Source organism: Epinephelus lanceolatus, chromosome 5 (assembly GCF_041903045.1).
Source record: "Epinephelus lanceolatus isolate andai-2023 chromosome 5, ASM4190304v1, whole genome shotgun sequence".
Lineage (NCBI taxonomy): Eukaryota > Metazoa > Chordata > Actinopteri > Perciformes > Serranidae > Epinephelus > Epinephelus lanceolatus.
In genome coordinates this window covers 48,946,759-48,968,128 of record NC_135738.1, presented here as the reverse complement: position 1 = coordinate 48,968,128, position 21,370 = coordinate 48,946,759, and the positions used below count along the sequence as shown (strand labels likewise).

Genomic DNA, 21,370 nt, shown 5'->3' with positions numbered 1-21,370 from the left:
CGCTGCAATAGAAGAAGCCGAGTTAGTGACATCCAGAATGGCCAAGTTAGCAAGATGTAGTAATAGGACACGAGAGAGAGAGAGAGAGAGAGAGAGAGAGAGAGAGAGAGAGAGAGAGAGAGAGAGAAGGTGCCTGGTGTATTGTAGGGGGTCCTCTGGCAGACTAGGCCCAAGTCAGCCTAACTAGGGGCTGGTACAAGGCAAGCCTGAGCCAGCCCTAACTATAAGCTTTATCAAAGAGGAAAGTCTTAAGTCTAGTCTTAATGTGAATGAGATGAGAAATGAGAATTATGTTACAATTATGTTAAAAAATGTTACTCCAAGGTTTCTTACGGTAGTGCTAGAGGCCAGAGCAATGCCATCTAGAGAAACTATGTCATCAGATAAAGAGTCTCTGAGTTGTTTGGGGCCAAGAACAATAACTTCAGTTTTGTCATTTAACATTGGGAAATTGGTGCTCATCCAGGTTTTTATGTCTTTAAGGCAATTATGAAGTTTAGTTAATTGATTACTTTCTTCTGGCTTCATAGATAAATACAACTGTGTATCATCCGCTAACAATGGAAATTTACAGAGTGATTTCTAATGATGTTACCTAAAGGAAGCATATATAGAGTAAATAGGATTGGTCTGAGCACAGAACCTTGCGGAACTCCAAAACAAACTTTAGTACGTAAGGATGATTCATTATGAACGTGAACAAACTGAAAACGATCAAATAAATAAGCTTTAAACCAGCTTAGTGCAGAACCTTTTAGGCCAATTAAGTCTTCCAGTCTCTGGAGCAGAATTTGATGGTCAATTGTGTCAAATGCCGCACTAAGATCTAATAAAACAAGTACAGAGTTGAGTCCTTTGTCTGAAGCAATCAGAAAGTCATTTGTAATTTTAACTAGTGCTGTCTCAGTGCCATGATGCACTCTAAATCCTGACTGAAATTCCTCAAATAAAATATTATCATGGAGAAAATCACAGCTGGTCTGCGACTATTTTGTCAAGGATCTTTGAAAGTAAGGGAAGATTAGATATTGGTCTATAGTTGGCTAACACCTCTGGATCCAGGGTGGGCTTTTTTAGGAGAGGTTTAATTACAGCTACCTTAAAAGACTGTGGTACATAGCCTGTTAATAAGGATATATTGACCATATCTAATATATGAGTGTTAACTAAAGGTAAGACCTCCTTAAGTAGCCTAGTTGGGATGGAGTCTAAGAGACACATTGATGATTTAGATGAAGAAATCACTGCGGTCAATTCTTGAAGAGAAATTGGGGAGACAGGTACTATCTGTGGACAGGAGGTCATGAATTTTGCCTCTAATAGTTAGAATTTTGTCATTAAGCTCATAAAATCATTACTGCTAAGGGCTAAAGGAAACAAATATGTTCAAAATGCTGTTTTACTGAGATTTATGAAATCCAATATGGCCGCCGCATCGTGACACCACAATGTGCAAATTAGATGAGTGAATTTACTCCCATCAGATTCCTGTTCCTTTATTTTGAGGATGAGATGACAAAAACAACACAAAACAAAAGAAATCTACTGTGTAAATATGTTCAAAATGCTTTACTGAGATTTATTAAATCCAATATGGGTGCTGCCAAGAGACGTCACAATATGCAAATTAGATGAGTTAATTTACTTACATCACAAACTTTGGGTCATGATGAATAGTTTTCTCATTTACAGTATTCCTTTATCTCTCACCACTTTCAAGCGACAGCCTTTTGAAATGTTGAAATGAAAACGGAATATTTTCCTTAATAAACTCTGGCACCTAAAGGGTTAAAATGGGAGTCAGTTTACATGGGAGTGAATGAGAAAAAAATCGGTGCTCCCTTCACTTTGGAGCCACTCAGCAAAAATGTGTACGTGTGAGAGATTCCATGTCAACATTTCTGTGACCAGGACAAATTTTCCTACGTTTTTTGGTATAAGTTGTGTATGTACAGTGAAAATTGTGGCCATGGCAGCCAGTTAAAGACAAAACTTTTAGGGTAAACGTACCAGAAACAAGAGGGACTTCCTTCTTTGGCTGAGGTCCCTAATTAAAGCTGTGATCGGGCCCTCGCTCTCCCGCGCCACCGTCGGGGCCAGCAGCACACATCACTGAAGCGGTTATGTGAAAACTCGGAGTAAGTTAACCCTGACATGGCGTGATGTTTCATCTTCCTACTCCAAAAAAAAAAACCTATGGGGAGGGGTTTTTGAAGTTTTCAAGGGGGCGCTAAAAAGGCATTTTGTCCCCCCCATGAGCTCGCCATTCTTGACCTGTATATCATTTTTCATGAGGATATGAGGTCGTTCAAGCCATCAAAATGCCAAACGTATTTGGTGGCGAGGGAGGCGCCATAGCGGCCATGCCCCTTGACATAGAGAAAAGCTTTTAATAACTTTTGATCAGCATGGTCTCAGGATGATCTGTACCAAATCTGAAGTTGATTGGAAAAAATCTGTAGGAGGAGTTTGTTCATATACAAGGTGTGGAAATCACAAAATCGACACCAAAATGAAAAGTTTAAATGAAAATGGGCAACTTCCTGTTTGGAGTAGACCATTGGTGGCGGAGACTTTTTTGTGCGTCCCGGCAACTTACACATATGTATTAATTTTCATGTTCTTACGCCAAAAAAAAAAAAACCTATGAGGACACACGAACACCATTAGAAGTAGCTTCACAGCGTTCATAAGGTAGCTTCACCAACTTGTTCTGCATGCATTAGAAGTGGAATGAAGTTGATGCGGTCAAGTTTGTGGCATCAGTACATATTAAAGTAAAAACTGGTCACTTCTTGTTACCACCGGGTGGTGCTATGAGTAAGGTGGGATATTAACATTTTGGGGCAGAGCCATCATCACGTCTGGCAAGTTTGAAGCTGCTGAGATCAAGTATGTGGACGTGAGAGCCGTTCGAAATTCGAAAGCGAGAAAACGAAAAGTTGCCAAAATTTGTCATGCCCTAGCGGCCACGCCCCTTGACATAGAGAAAAGCTTTTAATAACTTTTGATGTTCTCAGGATAATCTGTACCAACTTTGAAGTCTATAGGACGAAATCCCTAGGAGGAGTTCGTTCAAATTTAAGTTGTGGAAATCGCTGTAATGAAAAAATTCAAAACAAAATGGCCAACTTCCTGTTGGGATCTTACCATGACGTTATGTGATTTTTTTGTGCGTCTGGGTATAATACCTGTACAAACTAACCCCAATGGGGAGTTTTAAAAAAAAAAAATGTAGGGGGCGCTATTTCGGCATTTTGCGTCGACCATGTGCAACCGCCCCAAAATATTGAATTTCCGACGCCTTCTGAAGCGTCAGCTCATTTCTGTCAAAGTTAGACATCACATACAGGAGTGACTCAGCATATCCTTGATACAAGGCTGGAATAACATATTTCAAATTTTGTATCACTTCCTCTTTCCACTAGAGAGAGTTGGAGAGCGCAGTAATTATACATCATATTTTTATACATCAAATATACACCACAGCATTTAACTTTCAGATAAATCAAAAGATAAGTGTTTGAGACCTACTTCCTGTCACCACTAGGTAGCACTATGAGTATCAGGAAATATGGTCATATAAATGTTTTCAGGGCAGGACTAATATGAATCATCTGAAGTTTGATGGAGATCAGAACATTAACGGCAAAAATATACCAATTTCCTGTTTCATGGCGAGACATAAAAATTAAACCCTCTGCAGCACACGTAGACACTAATGATATGTCATGTTTGTGTACATCAAAAACACACCACAACACTGAAATTTCAGGTAAATCCAAATATAAGTGTGTGGAAAGAAGTACTTCCTTTCACCACTAGGTGGCGCTATGACTATCACGGAATATTGTCATATAAATGTGTTCAGGGTGGGACAAATATGAATCATGTCAAGTTTGGTGGACAACGGACACGAAATGTCAGCATAATAATCAGCGCGATTACAATAGGGTCCTACGGATGACTTTGTCGTCGCTCGGGCCCTAATAATTCTTTCAGTTTCAAGAAGGCCTTTGCCTGGCCTTCGGTCAGTGCTCGGGCCCTAATTATAGTTGCTGCGCAGCAATGGTTGGGGCCGGGCAATTTTAGGCAAAATTGGGCAATTCTGAGCAGCACACACTAAAACAAAGCCTATCACAACATAGTTTACATCATATAATTATGGCATTCCCTTCAAATTGTGGATGAGTGGCTGAAGTGATCAGACTCATAATATACAATGGAAAGAAAAAACTCAAGAACAAGAAAGTAAGAATAGCATTAACTGCTAGCAATTATGAACAAACTGGCCTGATCTAGCTTAAAGCTAAACATTATCCATGGTGACAAAGATGAAAACATTTTTTAAAATGTAAAAGTAGCTATTAGATAGACTCTGCATATTGACTGATAGCTAAGCCAAATAAACGAGGAAAAGAGACAAGGGATAACAGGGAAAAGTGTTGATAAAGAGTATTTGTCTCTCTGGATCATAATTATTTTAACCTTAGCAGTGTCTAATCCACATAGCATGATGCCTGAACATAGGACTTTCACATTAGAATATCCGTTCTGCCTTTGCTGAGGCTTGAACTCATAACCTCTGAGACTGAGGTCCGTCTTCTATCTCACTGAGCTAACTGGCAAGTGACAGTTCATGTGTGGCTTCACAAATTGACTAAGCCAAGCATCAGGGTGCCAGACAGTAGCCATCCATGCCATGGAAAAGTAAATTTCAAAGTGAAAGTTCTAAAGCTGTAGCCCATATGGTTGATTTGTTATGAATTTTCAAAGTTTTGAAATTTAGAGGCTTGCTATAGCGCCACCATCAGGACTATTGTCAATTGAGTAAAAATTGTGGGAGGGATAGGTTTAATAAGTTTTACAGTTTTTGAAAAAAACAGAGTGATGGACTTCATAATTTGCAATAGGTTAAAATATACAAAAGTTTCTTCAGTATTAGCACTACATTTTGGTGAAAGTTGGAAATCTGTAGCACATATGGTTGATTTGTTGTGAATTTTCAAAATTTTGAACTTTAGAGGCTTGCTATAGTGCCACCATCAGGACTATTGGCCTGTTTTTCCAGCTGAGGCAATCTGGCATGTGACTGGACCTTTGTGCAAAGTTTGGTGATTTTTCGGGCATGGGAAGTAGGATTTCCTTGGAAGAAGAAGAAGAAGAAGAAGAAGAAGAAGAAGAAGAAGAAGAAGAAGAAGAAGAAGAAGAAGAAGATGTAGCAAAACAATAGGTTCCTGGCAGCTTAGGCTGCCGGGCCCCTAATATTAAACAGCGCGATTACAATAGGGTCCTACAGACGACTTTGTCGTCGCTCGGACCCTAATAAACAGCGTGATTACAATAGGGTGCTCACGGAAGACTTTGTCGTCGCTGGGGCCCTAATAAATTATAATAAACAGCGCAATTACAGTCAGGTCCTACGCTGACGACTTTGTCGTCGCTCGGGACCTGATAAACAGTGCGATTTAAGTAGGGTCCTACAGGGACGACTTCGTTGTCGCTCGGACCCTAATAAACAGCGTGATTACAATAGGGTGCTCACGGAAGACTTTGTCATCGCTCGGGCCCTAATAAATTATAATAAACAGCGCAATTACAATCAGGTCCTACGCTGACGACTTTGTCGCCGCTCGGGACCTGATAAACAGTGCGATTTAAATAGGGTCCTACGGGGATGACTTTGTCGTCGCTCGGGGCCTAATAATAAATCCTTGCATTTCAATAGGGACCTCGCACCGCTAGGTGCCCGGGCCTTAATAATAAACGGAGCAGTTTCAAGAGGGCCTTCGCCCGGCCTTCGGTTGGTGTTAGGGCCCTAATAATAAAAAATCCTTGCATTTCAAGAGGGTCCTCGCACCGCTAGGTGCTCGGGCCCTAATAATGATAATAATAAGCCGAGGTGCCTAATAATAATAATAAACGTACCAGAAACAATAGGGACTTAGTCCTTTGGCCCTAATAATTAAAGCTGCAAGCAGCGTTTGGCAGGACCTCACCCTCATGGCCGTTTCGGCCTCCAGCTCACGCAGACAGTGCAAATTATTCGTAAGAATCGAACTGTCGAGAAAACAAGCAATGTCAAGGGTACGCAAGGTTGTTTTTGGCAATAGAGGGACTTTATATTACAGTACGTTAAAAAATGTATTTAACAGTCATAATCACAAAAGTAGCAACAGTATTATCAGTAATAAAGGCTGTAGTAGTATGTGAGAGATGGAAAACACTGATAGATGATGTGTTGATGAAGATTCTGCTGCTGCAATCTGTCCTTTAAAGACTGTGAGATACGCACACACAGAGGGCGTTGTGTGTGTGTGTGTGTGTGTGTGTGTGTGTGTGCAGCCCTTGTCATGGTGATTAATGAGCTGCCTGCACCTGAGGGGTACACAGGGAGCTCATGAGAGAGCAGATCAGCAAAGGCTGTTTAATTAGGGCCTGAGCGATGACGAAGTCGTCCGTGAGGACCCTATTGTAATCGCGCTGTTTATTATTATTATTTATTAGGGCCCGAGCAACGACAAAGTCATCCGTGAAGACCCTATTGTAATCCCACTGTTTATTATTATTTATTATTAGGGCGACGACGACGAAGTCGTCCGTGAGGACCAGTGTTGGGTAAGGGTTAGTTTAAAGTAATCAAAGTACGTTACTGCATTACTTTCTAAAAAAGTAACCAGTTACTTTACTGTGTTACTCCCTGAGTAAACTAACTCAATTACTTTAAAAATACTTCCAACGTTACTCCCTGAGAAAAGTAACTCAAGCACTTTTAAAGTACTTTTGAGTATTCTACATTTCCTATTGGGCAATGGACCACAGGGCACTAAGCCTACAATTTTTTGTCTTAAATTAAAGTTATGGACCACTTGCCCTTCACTGAGATCCAATTCTCCCATCGCAGCCATCACTTTAACCAGTAGGAACACAGAACGATCTGCTGCCGTAGACAACTGTATGACAGCAACACCCCAGTATTTTTAATATTTCCTCTAGGGATGTTACCACACAGAGTAAAGGGGGAAATGATGGTGTGAAACAGCAGAGGCACTTTGTCAACCCGCTGAGTCAGAGTTACTGTCATTAGCATCAAGCTAGCAAACAATGGTACATCCTCATGGTCGGACATAAAGTAATAACATTAACAAATAGTGGCGGGGCTTTTACTCAACACAACTGCAGAGGCTCCCAGCTTCATTTGAAACAAACTACATTATAGACGGTCCGTTATTTATTAATCCCTCTGTGTGTTTATATATTTACTTTTTATCCGCTCCGCTGTCTTTGTAAAGTTAAGATATCGCACCATCATTTCAAACTCAACACTTGTTTCAAATTAAAAGCCCCTTATAACCTCGGCTGAGAGAATCCCTCCATTTTCTAAATAGACTTTTATTCTGAAACATTTGTCAGAACTTCCTGTGGAAGATACAGTAGCTTGATATGGCGCTTCAAATGTAGCTCCTGCCATCTGCTGACGCTTTTAGGTGACTACAACAACATGTCGGCTGGCACATGAACAGACACAGTTCTGACTCAAATAATAGTCAAAGTAATAAAAACAGGACAAGAATAACCCGATGACATCACATCATGAAAGACGACCGGGGATAATTGCTGAGTACCAGCATGTAGCGTGTACCAGGCATAATGCAAGTCCTGAGTCTGAAATATGTCTGTCAGCGAGTCCTCCTCCACCTATTTAGACTCCACCGTAGACAACGGCAGCATTTCTCCAACCACAAAGCGAGCCACAAACTCCGTGGCTTCTTTCAGACTGATAGGTTTAACGTTATCTCCAATATTAGAACCAAACGACAGCCATTGCTGTTTCGGAGCTGAAGGACCAGCGTTCTAAAAGTAATGAAAGTAACTGCTGTCTTGTTTGAAAATGTACTTAAGTATTTGATTACTCAAACAGCAAACTAACGCATTAGGTTACTCATTACTGCAAAAAATAATCAAAGTACTCTAACGAGTTACTTTGTAACGCGTTATACCCAACTCTGGTGAGGACCCTATTGAAATCGTGCTGTTTATTATTAGGGCCCGAGCACCGAGCGGTGCGAGGACCCTATTGAAATGCAAGGATTTTTTATAATTTTTTTATTTTTTATTATTTATTTTTTATCGGACGACTTCGTCGCAGACGCGTTTCCCAGGATCAGCAGTGCTGGGAACCCTATTGTAATTGTTCAGATTTTTATTATTATTAGGGCCGGAGCAGGTCTCGACCTGCGAGGTCCCTACTGTTTTTCGAATGATTATTATTAGGGCCCGAGCAGGTCTTGACTTGCGAGGTCCCTATTGTTTTTCGAATGATTTTTTTTTCTTTGTCCCAAATGATCCCATTTTTCACTGCCTGAACATACCCCAAAACTCATCAAACTTGGAATATAAGTCACACCTGGCAAAAAAAATTTCTGATTTATTGTCGTCCTGAATTTCCACCACTAGGTGGCGCTATAATCAAGGAAAGTGCATTTTGGCTCATAACTCCCATATACTTTGTGGCACATTCAAAAATCTTATATCCACGCGTTCAGCAACTTGTGCTGAATCTCGTGATATAGGCCACGCCCATTTCCATCTCTGTTTTTTTTCTGCAAATGCGCAAAATGTTGCAAACCTACTTTTTCGAACTCCTCCCAGGCAATTTTACCAATTTGCACGAAACTTTGCACACAGCATCTGTGGACTCTCCTGACAAAAAGTTATTAAAAAAATTTTGATATTCCAAAGAATACTGAAGTTATCAAATAACAACTACTGCATATCTCCACATTGGTGTATCCGAATGACATGAAACTCAGGGTACCACTTCCCCATGAGCCCCTGAGGCTCTGGGCAAAATTTCGGGTGATGACCACAAGGTGGCGTTCTTTAAATTTAAGTATTTTATATCTCAACATTGGTTGGGCGGATTAACACGCAACTTGGTATAATTATTGTCAATGCCCTCCTGAGGATATCTGATGAAGGACTTACCGATCCGCCACTAGGTGGCGCTCTGGTGGCCATCTAATTTAATATTTGGCACTGTGCCAACACCATAACACATGGAAATAAAATTGATAGGGGTGGTAAAGACTGGCCCCTGTAACTCACACACCAAAAATGACCAGCAGGTGGCGCTATTTTCAATGCAAAAGCGTTTTTGGCTAATAACTCCCACATATTATGTCGCACATTGTTAAACCTTCTATTTACGTGTTCTCTGAATTCAGCTGAATTGTGTGGTGTAAGCCAAGCCCACTTTTGTGGTAACTGTCCATTCGCTATTTCAACTCTCCTGACAAAAAGTTATTAAAAGAATTTTGATCGTCCAAAAAACAGCCAAGATATAAAACAACAAATTCCTGCACATTGTTTCCATAACAGACAGTCTTTCATATCTTGACCAAATACAGTCGGATTACCACAACACTTTTGCTAATTGTGTTCCATGGTCTGATGAGGGTTTGTGCAAAATTCAGTGCAAATTGGCCAATAGGTGGCGTTCTGGTGGCAGTCTAATTAGTTTGAATGGAAGTAAATTGGAAAATCTTCAAATCCTCTTCAAAATTCAACCTGGCTGTGTCAAGATGAATATGTTAGTCTTAATGAGTCCACTCCTCACAGTCATAATAATACCCACATTCCTCGAGGCGGCCGAGGAGGGGGAGTTGCAGCCATTTTTAACTCTAGTCTGTTAATCAGCCCTAAACCTAAACTAGATTATAATTCATTTGAAAGCCTCGTTCTTAGTCTTTTACATCCGACCTGGAAAACCTCACAGCCACTTTTATTTGTTATAGTGTACCGTGCTCCTGGCCTGTATTCTGAATTTGTATCTGAATTCTCAGAGTTTTTATCCAGTTTAGTTCTTAAATCAGATAAAGTTATTATTGTAGGCGATTTTAACATTCATGTCGACGTTGATAATGACTCCCTGGCTACCGCGTTTATCTCATTATGTATGGAATTGAAATTGATAACCTAAAAGTCTTTCCACAGAATCCCTCGCTATTGGATCATTATCTGATTATTTTTGATTTCTTTTTACTCGATTACACGCCACTCAGCAACAGTTACTATACTAGTTTATCAGATAGTGCTGTCGCAAAATTTAAGGAAAAGATTACTCCATCGTTAAATTCAATACCAAGTCCCTCAGTAACAGAGGTTTCCTGTACCGACTTTGATCATTTTGTCGATAGCGCCGTAGGCTCGCTGCAAACAACACTTTACTCTGTAGCTCCTCTTAAAAAGAAGTTAAAAAAGCAAAGAAAGTTCGCTCCTTGGTATAACTCTCAAACCCATAAGTTAAAACAAATATCGCAAAAATTTGAAAGGAATTGACGATTAACCTAACTGGAAGAATCACATTTAATCTGGACAGACAGTCTCAAAACTTATATGAGGGGCCTCTGCAATGCCAGAGCAAATTATTACTCAGCATTAATAGAAGACAATTAGAACAACCCCAGGTTTCTTTCCAGCACTGTAGCCAGGCTGACTGAAAGTCAAAGCTCTATTGAGCCTTGTATTCCTTTAGCCCTTAGCAGTAATGATTTTATGAGCTTTTTTAATGACAAAATTCTAACTATTAGAGGCAAAATTCATGACCTCCTGTCCTCAGATAGTACCTATCTAACCTCAAACACAGCTGTAAAAACTAATATATATTTAGATTGCTTCTCCCCAATTTCTCTTCAAGAATTGACCGCAGTGATTTCTTCATCTAAATCATCAACGTGTCTCTTAGACCCCATCCCAACTAGGCTACTTAAGGAGGTCTTACCTTTAGTTAACACTCATATATTAGATATGATCAATATATCCTTATTAACAGGCTATGTACCACAGTCTTTTAAGGTAGCTGTAATTAAACCTCTCCTAAAAAAGCCCACCCTGGATCCAGAGGTGTTAGCCAACTATAGACAATATCTAATCTTCCCTTTATGTCAAAGATCCTTGAGAAAGTAGTCGCAGACCAGCTGTGTGATTTTCTCCATGATAATAATTTATTTGAGGAATTTCAGTCAGAATTTAGAGTGCATCATAGCACTGAGACAGCACTAGTTAAAATTACAAATGACCTTCTGATTGCTTCAGACAAAGGACTTGTCTCTGTACTTGTTTTATTAGATCTTAGTGCGGCGTTTGACACAATTGACCATCAAATTCTACTGCAGAGACTGGATCACTTAATTGGCCTAAAAGGTTCTGCACTGAGCTGGTTTAAATCTTATTTATCTGATCGTTTTCAGTTTGTTCACGTTCATAATGAATCATCCTTATGTACCAAAGTTTGTTTTGGAGCTCCGCAAGGTTCTGTGCTCGGACCAATCCTATTTACTCTATATATGCTTCCTTTAGGTAACATCATTAGAAATCACTCTATAAATTTTCATTGTTATGCGGATGATAGTCAGTTGTATTTATCGATGAAGCCAGAAGAAAGTAATCAATTAACTAAACTCCATAACTGCCTTAAAGACATAAAAACTTGGATGAGCACCAATTTCCTGATGTTAAATTCAGACAAAACTGAGGTTATTGTTCTTGGCCCCAAACAACGGAGTAATATTTGATCAAGATTTGTCTTTTAATTCTCATTTAAAGCAAACCTCACGGACTGCATTTTTTCATCTGCGTAATATTGCGAAAATTAGGCCTATCCTGACCCATAAAGATGCAGAAAAATTGGTCCACGCTTTTGTTACCTCTAAGCTGGATTACTGTAACTCTCTATTATCAGGTAGCTCTAGTAAGTCCTTAAAAACTCAGAATGCAGCAGCACGTGTACTAACAGGAACTAAGAAACGAGATCATATTTCTCCTGTTTTAGCTTCTCTGCACTGGTAAAATCCAGAATTGAATTTAAAATCCTACTGTTAACTTATAACGCTCTAAATGGTCAAGCTCCGTCATATCTTAGAGAGCTCATAGTGCCATATTATCCCACCAGAACACTGCGCTCTGAGAACGCAGGGTTACTCGTGGTCCCTAAAGTCTCCAAAAGTAGATCAGGAGCCAGAACCTTCAGCTATCAGGCTCCTCTCCTGTGGAATCATCTTCCTGTTACGGTCCGGGAGGCAGACACCATCTCCACATTTAAGACTAGACTTAAGACTTTCCTCCTTGATAAAGCTTATAGTTAGGGCTGGCTCAGGCTTTACACAACTTAAATTTGAACGAACTCCTCCTAGAGATTTCGTCTCATCGACTTCAAATTGGCTACAGATCATCCTGAGAACATGCTGATCAAAAGTTCTTAAAAGCTTTTCTCTATGTCTAGGGGCGTGGCCGCTATGGCGCCTCCCTTGCCACCAAATACGTTTGGCATTTTGATGGCTTCAGCGACCTCATATCCTCATGAAAATTGATACACAGGTCAAGAATGGCGAGCTCTTACATCTGATAGGGGCGTAGCCCATGGGGGGACAAAATGCCTCTACAGTGCCCCTTGAAATTTTCAAAAACCCCTCCCCATAGGTGTTTTTTTGGAGTAGGAACATGAAAGTTGGTACACATGTGTATGTTGTCCAGAAGCACATAAAATTCTCTTGCACCAATGGTCTACTCCAAACAGGAAGTCGGCCATTTTGATTTTGACTTGTCATTTTGGCATGATTTCCACATGTTGTATTTTAACGAACTAGTCCTAGGGATTTCATCCAATCGACTTCAAATTTTTTACAGATCACCCAGACACCATGCTGATCAAAAGTTGTGCTCTGCATGTCTGTAGGTCAAAGGGCATGGCTGCTATGGCGCTGCCATTTTTGATCCATCGCCATGCATATTCAAGCAGCTCTCTCTCCCACATAATTCATCCAAACTTAAAAATTTCAAAATTTCTGTACATGATAAGAGCCCCGCCCTCAATGCCTCCATATGCTCGTAGGCAATCTTGCTCATGGCGCCCCCTTGTAGAAACAGGAAATGCCATCTTTTATACTGACAAACGCCAACCTCAAGCTCCTGACCTGATCAACTCCATTTTGTGGCCACATGACGATCAAGTTGATGAATCTCCACAGTGACACACGTGTCCTGTCATGTTGCAGGCTGCCGCGGATGCAGTGGTGACTTTTCATCCTTCGCCACGGAACATCAACTTGGTATAAATCCTTCATGCATTGTCCGATTTGCTCGATATTTCATGTGTGATGAGGGTCCACCCCTGAACGCACCTGGCCACATCTGGCCAGGTACTCGCAGCGCCACCTGGTGGATGAACGAAACATTGCGTTTTTTCGCTCCTGCCAGGTTTTTTCTCTCTTCACACCACAGCCCCCGTGTGCCCCAGGCCCCCGCAGTTGCATGGGGGAGCGAGGGCCCGATCACAGCTGCTTGCAGCTTTACTTGTTATTATTCTTCCTCCAAATGAATTGCCTTTTTGGGAGGCTTAACATACCCGAAAACTCATGAAACTTTGCACATATCTCAGAACTGGTGAAAAATTTGATATTTTAAGGGTCTCTTGCGCGGGTTCCAAAAAAATGGCTCAGGAGCGCCCCCTACAAAACTTTGAGGAAACAGCCCCTGAAGCCAGTTTAACCTACGTGTATGGAACTTGGTAGGCTTATGTAACACTGCAGGACCTACAAAAAAGCCTCTTGGAGGCATGCTCTAAACCCAACAGGAAGTCGGACATTTTGAATTTACTGTGCGATTTTGATGCATCTTTGGCCATTTCCAGGGGTCCTCAATGAACGAACTAGTCTGAGAGATTTCATCCGATTGACTTCAAACCTTGGTCTGTCTCACCCCAAGACCTTGAAGATGAAAAGTTATCAAAAGCTTGAGTTTTTGTCAATGCGTGTGACCGTGGAATGGCGTCAAAGTTAGGGGTCTCGCCACTAAAAAGGAAGTAGTTTATAACTCCAGCATACATGGTCCAATCTTGCCCAAACTTCACAGGATTGATGCCAGTCCCATCCTGAACACATCTACATGTCAATAATTAGAGATAAACATAGCACCCCCTACTGGCAACAGGAAATATCATGTTTTAGACTTTAATGTACATCTCCTACAGAATTGACCACATCCATCTCAAACTTGGTCAAAAAAGTCAGAAGACGTTGATGACGCTTTATTGTGGAAACTGTGAGTTTTCGTCGAAGGGTGTGGCCATGGCCTGGCGGCCAACTTTGATGTTTCCCTGTGATGATTAACGTTACTGTAACTTGACTCCATGTGGGAATATCTTGCCAAAACTTCACACATATGACAGTCCAGCCCTGAACACATCTACAGAGGAATTTTGAATCACCGCCATAGTGCCAACTACTGGCAACACAAAGTTACTTTATACATTCTTTGATGTCTCTCTTCTAGCAGGTTAATCAGACCCACCTCAAACTTGCTAGTGTAAGTCATCAAGACCTTGATGATGCTTAAAAAGGAAGCTTTTGAGTTTTCATCAAACGCTGTCACCGTGGTGCTGCCTTGTTTGCCATCAAACACGATGTTGTTTTGAAGGGACAAGGGATGCTTGAAAACTCACCAAACATGGCATACACATCACAGGTCACAAGTCCTGTTGTCTGATGTGATTTTTGTGCTTTGATGCACCAAGATGGCTCAACAGCGCCCCCTAGAATATTTCAATTAAGCAGCCCCCGAAGCTGGTTTGACCTGCATGTATGAAACTTGGTAGGCACCTGTAACACTCTATTACGTACAAAAAAGTCTCTTGTAGCCATGCTCCATATCTTTTACCGTTTTTCATCTGTGCCTCTCAAAGTACCATGAGCAAAAGTGGAGAAATTGTCAGTTTACAATGGGTGTGTATTGCACGGAATGCTGTGAGCTAGAGTGGAGAGGGCTCTAAAAATCGTCTAAAACTTTTGTCTTTAACTCGCTGCCATGGCCACAATTTTCACTGTGCAGACACAATTTATACCACAAAACGTAGGAAAATTTGTCCTGCTCACAGATATGTTGACATGGAATCTCTCACACGTGCACATTTTTGCTGAGTGGCTCCAAAGCGAAGGGAGCGCTGATTTTTTTCTCATTCACTCCCATGTAAACTCTGAGGAGAAATTTCTGGAAACAGCTTAGGTGCAACACATTTTAAACTCGCTCCCCTGACCACATTTTTGACTCGAGAAATATAAAACGCGACACGTGCGTTCACGAGACATGGCTGTCTCTCAAAATCACTTTATTTTCTTGCTTGGACCAACGGTTTGGGTATGCGAAGCATTTGTTCGAGGAGTTAAAACCCATTATAAACAGCCTTTGGTGATCTGCTCTCCTGAGGTGTCTGTGTCTGCCTCAGGTTCAGGCAAGTTATTAATCGCCATGACAACGGCTGCACACACAGACACAGCCACAGGGCTCTCTGGTCTGTGTGTCTCACAATCTTTAAAGGACAGATTACAGCAGCAGAATCTTCATTTCAAACAGCAAATACACATTATTAACCCCTAAAGTGCCAAAATGGGCTCTCTAGCGCCACATAGGTGCACTAAACTGGCCACTGCAGCCTGTCGGAATGTCGTGTCAAGATCAAACCAAAACTGGTGTGTTTGACTTACAAATCAGGCGTTGACACCCATGACCTAATTCCAACAGGAAGTGAGCTACTTGACCTTTCAAAGTAAGATTTCACCTCAAACGTGCTCTCAAAAAAACACATCTCCTCCTACATTTTTTATCGTATCGCCTTCAAACAGGCACACGTGCCAGCTCAAATGCTGCTAAACAGATCTTCTTTATAACTTTATCTCTCTCACCATTACTTTTTTTGATGATTGGACCAACGGTTTGGGAATGGGAAGAATTTGTTCGAGGAGTTAAATCTCCACTAAAACAGGTCTCCTGTGTGTTCTGTCTGTCTCTCTATGCTCTTCTGCTAGGTGCACTTACTTAATTACCATGGCAACCGCTGTCACACACAAACTCACAGAAACATGATGTCTGTGCGTGTCTACATCTTACATGCAGACATGACAGGGGCAGCATCTCCATTTTAACCCTTTAGGTGCCAGAGTTTATTGAGGAAAATATTCCATTTTCATTTCAACATTTCAAAAGGCTGTGGCTTGAAAGTGGTGAGAGATAAAGGCATACTGTAAATGAGAAAAATATTCATCATGACCCAAAGTTTGTCACTGGAGTAAATTCACTCATCTAATTTGCATATTGTGACATCACTAGGTGGCGGCCATATTGGATTTCATACATCTCAGTAAAACAACATTTTGAACATATTTACACAGTAGATTTCTTTTGTTTTGTGCTGTTTTTGTCATCTCATCCTCAAAATAAAGGAAGAGGAATCTGATGGGAAGAAATTCGCTCATCTAATTTGCATATTGTGACGTCACTTCTACATACCTACAGCTACAGAAAGCATTCAAACATCAAAATGTTCAGCTCTGTAAGGATTTTCTGATGTTTGTGGCAATATCTTTGATATTTCTAAATAATTCACAGTGACGACATAAGCTGGGGGCCGAAACGGGCGAGAGTGCGAGGTCCCGCCAAATGCTGCTTGCAGCTTTAATTATTATTATTCTGCGCATATAATCCCCTATTTGGACCCTTTCCCAAATTCAAAAACTCACCAAATATGGCACACGCGTTAGGTCTAGCGAAAAATTTTATAATCTATTGTCATCCTGAATTTCCACCACTAGGTGGCGCTATAATCAAGAACAATGCGTTTTGGGTCATAACTCCCATATACTTTGTCGCACATTCAAAAACCTGATATCCATGCATTCAGTGAATTGTGCTGAATCTTGTGATATAGGCCACGCCCATTTCCGCCTTCCGTTTTTTTCCGCAAATTGTCGCAAACCTACTTTTTCAAACTCCTCCCAGGCAATTTCACCGATTGGCATGAAACTTTGCACACAGCATCTGTGGACCCTCCTGACAAAAAGTTATTAAAGGATTTTTGATATTCCAAACTTCCTGCAGATTTCGTTGTAAACAGGAAGTGCTGCATATCTCCACAGTGGTGTATCCGAATGACATGAAACTCAGTTTACTACTTCCCCATGAGCCCCTGAGGCTCTGTGCAAAATGTCAGGCGATGACCACCAGGTGGCGCTCTTTAAATTGAAATATATCTCAACATCAGTTGGGCGGATTAACACGAACCTCGGTATAATTATTGTCAATGCCCTCCTGAGGATATCTGACAAAGGAGTTACCGATCTGCCACTAGGTGGCGCTCTGGTGGCTGTTTAATTTAATATTTGGCACTGTGCCAACACCATAACACTCATGGAAATAAAATTGATAGGGGTGGTAAAGACTGGCCCCTGTAACTCACACACCAAAAATGACCAGCAGGTGGCGCTATTTTCAATGCAAAAGCATTTTTGGCTAATAACTCCCACATAATATGTCGCACATTGTTAAACCTTCTATTTACGTGTTCTCTGCATTCAGCTGAATTGTGTGGTGTAAGCCACGCCCACTTTCGCGGTAACTTTCTATTCACTAAATCGCGACAAATGAAAAACGTACTTTTTCAAACTCCTGCTAGGCAATTTGACTGATTTGCACCAAACTTTGCATGAAGCATCTGTGGACCCTTCTGACAAAAAGTTATTAAAAGAATTTTGATAGTCCAAAAAACGGCCAAAATATAAAACAACAAATTCCTGCACATTGTTTTCAAAACAGACAGTCTTTCATATCTTGACCAAGTACAGTCCGATTACCACAATACTTTTGCTGATTCTGGTCCATGGCCCGATGGGAGTTTGGGCAAAATTCGGTGCAAATCGGCCAATAGGTGGCATTCTGGGGCAGTCTAATTAGTCTGAATGGAAGTAAATTGGAAAATCTCAAAACTCATCGACTTTCAACCTCTTCTTGTCCCCCATACTTTGAGCTAGAGACACCATGTCAACTTTTAAAGACTCAGCAGACCTTGAACGCATTAACTGTACATAATTATCTATCTTTATCTTTATTTCGGCCATGACCAATATTCTTTTGTTTATGAACACTGGTAGATGACTATCTTGCCACCAGGTGGTCTTTGGCTGCTCCTGACACTACCGTCATAAAAACAAGAGACTGCACATGCGCAGTTGCGCACTCTCAGCTGATTGTAAACAGATAAGATGCCGACAAGACGCAACTTCAGTGTTCATTTAAAGCTAGACGTTTTGAAATATTCCGAACAAATGTCGGGGGAATACGCCGCGGGGCATATGATGCCTGGTATGCAGAGGACAGCAACAAGACCTTCACAAAAGGAGGGAACATGAGAGCAGCTGATAAATGCAAGATAATGGCTTATCGTTTCCAGGTCCAGTAATTTCCTCTTTCGTTGGTGTCATGACTGCCCAGTAGTACCTGGACAACGGAGCCGTGGCGGCACACAGGTATGTGGCGTGTCAGAGGAGAAATGAGCCGTCAACATTTCTCTTTGTGTTAGGTAACTTTAACGGCGTTAGGCTGACCAAATGTCCTCTTTTGCCTGGACATGTCCACTTTTCATGTCCCGGGGTTTTTGTATAAACTGATAATTTTTTTCTGTGTGTTTGTGTGTGTGTGTTAGAGTGCGGCACGACCGCAAATTTCTGTTCGAACCCTAACTGAGCCTGACATTATTTATAACCAAAGCACTGAGTTTGTGCCACACAGTTGTTACGGTTACAGGCTCTTTAACCCTATGGGCCCGAACAACACATAGTCCGTCCAAATTCACACCTGTTCTTCTCTGTGGATTTTCTCCGCGACAGTGCGTCATAGTGAGAAGCCACACATATCACGTGAAACAGTGGAATCACAGCTTTCCGACAAGACCAAGCACTGGTCGGTAGTCCAATGTTTTCACAACGAAAAAAATGATAAAATTACACTAAAATTATGTATAACAGAGCTTTCATACAGCTCTGCACACACATTACTCTTGGATGGATTACTCGCAAATGCAGCATCGCACAGAAATACCATGCATATCACATGAAAGCGCAGGAGCAGAGCTTTCCAATGATACCACACATCATTGTGCTGTCATCCCATCATGCTATAAATACAAATTAATTGTCTACAAAATAAAAACCTGACAAATTTTTTTACAACCAGATCTTGTTACCAGTCACTTCATATGGTGAGGAATATCGTATCTTACCACGTCTTAGGCTTGCCTGTGTTTCTCCCTGTCTATCCACATTTGTAGTTCGGCTTTCAAGATGCAAATATCTCCATATTGTCCAGTTGACACTCCATCAAACTTTGTATGACAAAACCAGCCACTTCACCTTTGCGCACCCAGACAACTGCAGCCTAATCATGCATACATGACAGGGCCATAGTCACCATATACATTGAGGGGGACATGTGTCTCCCCCTGAATGCCCAAAATGCCCCCTCAATGTATAACTGAAACTGAAAAACAACAACAAACTTTGTTTACTGCACACAAAGGGCTCTAGTTTCCCGGCGCAGCGCAGGTGGCGCAGGGTGGCGAACCCCGCGCAGAGCTAGTTTCGAGCAGTGCAACCCGAGGTGCGCTCAGTTTGGTAGTTTGGCAGACTGAGGTGCGCTGAGATGGGTGTGGCGGCGCAGCATGGGGAGGTGTCGACAGATCCAGCTTGGCGCAGTGACAGTTTCGTGCCAAAAGCCTTCGCCGAAGGTGCGCTAAAAGCTCGCCATCTGAAACCAGGTCTACCGTCAGTGCAGGGGGACCGCAGCCGGTGTAAGCCGAAGTTTGGCTGACCGGCGGACAGTGCACACACGTCACCAAAACCTCACAGGCAGGTTTCCAGAATATCAGGCACATTAACAATGCAATAAATACCCAAAAAACACTATTCAATGCAACTTTCTGCAATCAGCACATAAATGTATCTCTATATTGACTATCCTGTCACATCTGATGTCAGATCTAAGGGGACTGGCACCGTTTGGCACACGTAATGGAAACCGAACCTGATTTGATTAACACAGCCTGCAAACTAATGAGTTCACATTCCTCTCAGCCAACCACAAACACCCACAGCATCAGATAGGGAGTATATATTTAGCATCTGTCATCTTAGAAAAGTCAAAAGAAAAGAAACAGAGTGAGACTGCAAGAGAGAAAGAGAGAGCGCACGCACGAGAGAAACGCAACACTGATTTACAATTGTGGTGACCTCCTCCCAGGCTACCTTTGCACCATCAGCCCGTGGAGGTCTGCTCTCAGTTCCGTATATTTGGACACTGCGAGCAGACCTCCCGGACCAAAACATCAATTTCCTCCTGAGAGGAGTTTGGCTGTCTGACACTGCTGCTCTCTTCTGCCATGGCGAATTGAGTAAACTCTCATTACACCTTCGCGCGGCGCATTTAAGGGCGAGGAGAGGGGCTCATTTGATTGGTGTGATATGTGTAAAACCCACTCCACACCTTCTCTCCTCCCTCTTTCCGACTTGCGCCGGTAGGAGGGATGGAGGTGGGATAGAGGAGTAGCTGCGCCAGGGCGCACGGTGTGCCAAACTTACAGAATCCGCCTGGCCACACCCAGTTGGCGAAGCGTAGGTGCGCTGTGCCTCCGCTGTGCCCGGTCTGCGAAACTAGAGTCCAAAGTGGCAAATATTATCTTGGAGGACATCATTGCACTTGGCTGACTATTTTTCTATTATCTTAAATGTAAATATTGCATGTTTCTTTCAGATAAAACACATTTCTGACTTGTGAATGAATCAATGGAATTTCTTGCAATAATGAAAAATTACTGGCAATCATTTTCCACCTGGCACAAACCACATGTTTTGGACAGCTGTGAAGTGACAGAATGAAAGTGAAAGAAAGATGGCGCCGTTGTGTGTGGCTGGCCGTCTGTCTCTGCTACCTCTGCTGTGTTTTGTCCTGTTCCTGTCGCTGTGTTTTCATAAAGTGTCATCTCTGTTGGTGTATGATCGCCTGAATCTTTTAAAAATCCGGGATTCTGTGGAAAACCAACCGATCCATGGCTTTAATGGACATCCTACGCCACCGCCGCCTGTTCTGGCGTCCATACCCTCATATCTATGGCGTCTCCCGGCTTGGTCGCTACGCAATAGCCGTCGAAGGAGACGCGGAAAGAGAGGTGGAGCAAAATGCCGGCTGAGAGCTCACCTGGCTTCGTCCTCCACGCACAGCACTCGTCGTCCGCCGTTTGGGGTCTCTGGGGAGTTCGCCAGCTTCATCATCCGAGGCTCCACGGAATACTCTTACCGGTGGCTGCAGCCGGCAGTACCGGAGGCCGGGTACTCACTTCCTTGCCGCCGGCCCGTGAGGATCCGCAGACGGGGCTGCATCCCGGACAATCTCCGCCCGGTCCAGCGTGCCTCCCAACAAACGGATCAGAGTTTGGTTCGCATGGCTCTGATCAATACCAGGTCCGTCGTAAATAAGACTTTCATCTTAAATG

The 21,370-nt window shown here is 42.1% G+C and overlaps 1 protein-coding gene across 2 annotated transcripts in view; it reads left to right on the top strand.

The window, feature by feature from the left end:
• The window catches only part of LOC117251295 (NT-3 growth factor receptor-like), a 666,479-nt gene that overhangs the window by 159,934 nt on the left and 485,175 nt on the right, over window positions 1–21,370 (top strand). The window lies entirely within an intron of this gene.